At 51.1% G+C, this 4,857-nt stretch overlaps 1 long non-coding RNA gene across 1 annotated transcript; it reads left to right on the top strand.

Annotated features, from left to right (window-relative positions):
- The first annotated feature begins 822 nt into the window (after positions 1-822).
- Positions 823-3,611, top strand: LOC146420661 (uncharacterized). Its single transcript, XR_014849071.1, has 3 exons — positions 823-982; positions 1,744-1,886; positions 3,475-3,611. It is a non-coding gene; the product is annotated as an uncharacterized LOC146420661 (long non-coding RNA).
- Positions 3,612-4,857: the final 1,246 nt, after the last annotated feature.

Raw genomic sequence — 4,857 nt, 5'->3', positions numbered from 1 at the left:
ACCGTGAGTGGCTTAGTGAGAAAGATCAAGTCTGTCAAATGACAGAGAAGGGGGCGATGAGGGGGTTCCTGATTGTATAAGACTGTTGTAGAATCTTTAGGAAAGAAGGCAGCTTGACATGTCTTGCTGACAGGTATGGGAAGGAATGTACAGGGTCACTGACAGTATTTGTGTCTTTCACAGGGCTGCCTGCATTGCAAGGGTAATGCATCCATATGGAGCAATATGTGCTGGCACAGGGTGGAATTGTGAAGGCAGACATTTAGAAGAAAGTGCCCTGCTGCAGCCTTCACATCGGGATGTCCTCTGATGTGCATATGGCAAGGTATGTTTGGTATTTAAAGAGTGTCATAGTATACATAGCAGGAGGTATGTATTGGTGAGAAACAAACACAGGGCACCTGAGTTCTCATACATGTTGAGCCAGAGGTTTGGAAGTGAAATAGAGAGGTGGCAAGAGATATTCTGTGTGCATACAGAAAACTATGCAGAGTGCATGTACCAGCTGGATGCAAAAATTGTGACACCTGTGAGTTGCAAGTGACATGTCTGAGAGATCGGAGGCAGGTGCCCGAAGGGAATGCAGTTCTGTGCGGACAAAGTGTTACGAAGGAAACGGCTTTGAAATGCAAGGTATCAGGCTGGATGTGAGGTGAGTGCACTCATGCGGTAGCCTGTTGTGTTTCCATACTGCTTGTCATAAAAATGACAAGGGTGTCTATAAACACGTCAGAATGAAATGAGGGGCAAAGGAGACCTTCAGACTGTGTGACCTCTCCCTTTGATTTGCTCATAGGTATGACACACAAGGAGCAAAAGAGGAGAGAAAAGGAGCAGTGGAACAACAGATGGCCACACAGCCAGGGACAGGAACAAAGCTTTATCGGCACTGCGTGAGTCACCGCAGCATCACCACACCGATTCATAGACCCTGAAGCGACGGGACTGTGCCCAGGCCTGTCCCCCTGGGCAATTGGGGTCGGTGAGTTGCAGCAGGCTCTAGATCTGTTGCTTTACATGCACTGCTGTGGTATGTGGCCTAGCACTGTGCAGGGCCCCTCATGAGTAGAAACAGCCTGTGAGGTGCCTGTGACATGAAAATGGCACGGTTAGTTCATGTGCGGCTGGCTGAGGCTTTCCACGGGGGGGCCAAAGAGGATGCTTGTGTATTGCGTGAGACCGCAGCTTACCGCACGTACCCCGAGGCCTCCCGTACCTCCCTGAGCTGCGGGACGGTGTGTACCAACCCGGTTCCTGCGGGCGTATCCTCCTCGCCCGCTGCATACTGAGGCCTAGACGATCTGCAGTGCAGCTGCTGGCTTAGGTATTACTGCATACACAGCTGTCCCAGAAGGTGAGATGACCTAGGAATAATTTGCCATGCGTCTCATGAGAGGGCCGATTGTCCCTGCAAAGTGGCTGCCTGCAGGGAGACTTGTGGATGCAGTGGTATATGGATGTTTGCTGAGCAAGGACAAGGAGTGTGTGACAATTATCCCTGAAATGGAATGGTAGGTGGATGTTTGGGCCACTACATGTTGTGAGTATGTCACAATATACCCACGGAATGGCTTAGTGAGAAAGATGAAGTATGTGAAATGACACAGAAGGGGGCAATGAGGGGATTCATGATTGTATCACTGTGTTGGAAAAGCTGTAGGAAAGAAGGCGGCCATAAAGGTCTCGCTGACAGGGATGGGCAGGGATGGACGGTGTCAGTGATGGGATTCCTGTGTTTCACAGGGCTGCCTGTGTCACAACGGTGCTGCATCCATGTGGAGCTACATGTGCTGGCACTCGGTGTGACGGTGAAGACGGAAATGGAGAAGAATGTGTCCTGTTGGAGCATGCAGCTGTGGCTGTCCTACAGATGTGCATATGGGAAGGTATGTGTTGTGCATCAGAAGTGTTGCAGTTGCCATAGTAGGAGGCATGCATTGCTGAGAAGCAAAAGTGGAGGGGTTGAGGTATTGTACATGCTGAGGCAGAGACTGGAGAGTGAAAGCCAGAAGTGCAAAGACATACTGCATGCACATCTAGAGAATTGTGCGAGGTGTGTTGACAGGCTGGGTGCGGTACTTGTGAGATGACACCTGTGATTTGTAAGTGCCATGGGTAAGACATGGGAGGTAGGTGTTGGAAAGAATTGGAGTTGTGAACAGAAAGAGTGCTCCGATGGAAATGGCTTTGAAATGCAACACGGTAGGCTGGAACTAAGTCCACTCCTACAGTGTCCTCCTGTGTGTAGATAGTTGTTTTGATGGAATTTGTGACATTCTGTAGAAATAGCAGTGCACGAATGAATATGCAAAGGAGATGCTCAGACAGTGTGTCCTCTCACTGTCATTTGTTAGTAGCTATAAGGGACAAGGACAAAGCAATGTGAGCAGTCCATGGGTCCTAGGAGCATCCTGAGGTAGGTTAATATACACTCAAGGCATGGGCCAATGCCCCAGCCTTTCCGCATGGCAAAGCAGGGGCAGGGTGTTGCAGCAGGCTCCAGACGTGTTGAGGTATATGCAGTGTTGTGGTGCAAGGCCTAGCCCCGCAGAGGGTGGAGAATGCATGGAAAGACCGTGTAAAGTAACTGTGACATGAAAATGGCATGGTTATGGCATGGGGGGCTGCGTGAAGATTTCCACAGGTGGGCCAAGGAGGGTAGATGTTTATGGCCTGTAAGCACAGATGACAGCATGTAGGCAAAGGCCTCCTGTTCCCCCCTGTCCTGGGGGACAGTGGGTACTAACCTGCTTCCTGCAAGGGTATCCTCTGGACCTGCTGCATGCTGAGGCTTCCACAGCTTGGAGTGCAGCTGCAGGCTTTCACCTCTTGCAGAAGGTGAGATGACTGAGGAATAATTTTCCCTGGATTTGATCAGATAGCTAGCTAGCTAGGTAGCTAGGCAGCTGGCTGGCCGGCTAGCTAGGTAGGTAGCTAGCTAGCTAGCCGGCTGGCCGGCTGGCTACCTAGCTGGCTGCCTGGCTGGCTGGCTGGCTACCTAGCTAGCTACCTAGCTAGCTAGCTAGCTAGCTGGCTGGCAGGTTGGCTGGCTGGCTGCCTGGCTGCCTGGCTGCCTGGCTGGCTGGCTGCCTGGCTGGCTGGCTGGCTGGCTGTCAGTCAGTCAGTCAGTCAGTCACAGCAAAGTAGCTGTCTTAAGGGAGACTGGTAAATAGAGGTGTATATGAATGTTTTGCTGAAGAAGAATGATGAGTACATGATAAGCCTCCCTGGAATGGAATGGTACGTGGAGGTTTCGGTCAGGAAGTAGGAGGAGTATAGAACAAGAAAGCCTGGGAGCGGGTAAGTGAGAAGGATGAAGTAGGTGAATGGGCTTAGAAGAAGGCATTGATGGGGTTATGCATTGTAGAAGAGGCTTGCAAAAGCTGGAGGAAAGAACATGTCTTGAACTGTCTCGGTGACAGGGAACGGGCAGGGATGTACAGGTTGCAGTAACAGCCTTTTTGTGTTTCACAGGGTTGCCTGTATTGCAAGGACGCTACATCCATGTGGAGCTCCATGGGCTGCCACTCGGTGTGATTGTCAAGGCGGAAATGGCAAAGAATCTGTCCTCGGGGAGCATGCAGCTCTGGCTGTCCTAAGTATGCTGATATGAGAAGGTATGTATCACGTTTCAAAAGTGTTGCACTTGCCAGAGCAGGAGGCATGTATTCCTGAGTAGCAAGCATGGAGCACTTGAATTTTGCTACATGTTTAGGCATAGATTTGAGAGAGAGAGGGAAAAGTACAAAGAGATACTGTGTGCACATAGGGGGAGGGATACTGTATGCACATAGGGAGAGTTGTACGGGTCGTGTTTACAGGCTCGCTGCAGTAATTGTGACACCTGTGAGGTCTAAGTGGCATGTGTAAGACACGGTAAGACATGTCTAGGAGGTCGATGTTGCAAAGAATTGCAGTTCTGAGCACAAAGGGTGCTACAAAGGCAAGGGCTTTGAAATGCAGGACTGCAGGCCCAAAAGTGATGGAAATCCACTCCTACAGCGCCCTCTGGTGTCGAGGTAGTGTTTGTGATGGAACTTGTGACGTTCTCTAGAAATACCTGGGAAGGAATGGATGTGCAAAGCAGACCCTCCCACGGTGTGTCCTGTCACTGGCATCTGGTCTTAGGTTTGAAAGACACAAGGACAGAGAGGAAGAGAAAAAGAAGAGAGGAGGGACAGGTAGGGCCACAGGAACAAACAGGGACAAAGCAATGGGAGCGGTCCATAGGTCCCGGGGCCATCCCGAGGTGGGTTAATGTAGCCTGAAGTCATGGGTCGATGGCCAGGCCTGTCCCCCTGGCAAAGCAGGGGCAGCATCTTGCAGCAGGCTGCAGCTGTGTGGATATATATGCCATGCTGCAGTGAAAGGCCTATCACTGCAGAGCATGTAGAAGGCATTGAAAGACCCTGTAAGGTAACTGTGACATGAAAATGGCATGATTATGGCATGGGGGGATGCGTGAAGATTTGCACAGGTGGGCCAGGGAGGGTAGATGTTTATGGCCTGTAAGCACAGATGACAGCATGTAGGCAAAGGCCTCCTGTTCCCCCCTCAGCTGGGGGACAGTGGGTAGAAACCTGCTTCCTGCAAGGGTATCCTCTGGACCTGCTGCATGCTGAGGCTTCAACAGCTTGGAGTGCAGCTGCAGGCTTTGACCTCTTGCAGAAGGTGAGATGACTGAGGAATGATTTTCCCTGGATTTGATTAGCTAGCTAGGTAGGTAGGTAGGTAGGTAGGTGGCTGGCTGGCTGGCTGGCTGGCTGGCTGGCTACCTACCTACCTACCTACCTACCTACCTACCTAGGTAACTAGGTGGCTGGCTACCTAGCTAGCTAGGTAGCTAGGTGGCTGGCT

This window comes from Lichenostomus cassidix, unplaced genomic scaffold, assembly GCF_008360975.1.
Source record: "Lichenostomus cassidix isolate B80296 unplaced genomic scaffold, HeHo_3.0 HiC_scaffold_709, whole genome shotgun sequence".
Lineage (NCBI taxonomy): Eukaryota > Metazoa > Chordata > Aves > Passeriformes > Meliphagidae > Lichenostomus > Lichenostomus cassidix.
The sequence above is the reverse complement of the archived record's forward strand: the minus strand, read 5'-3'. Positions and strand labels throughout refer to the sequence as shown.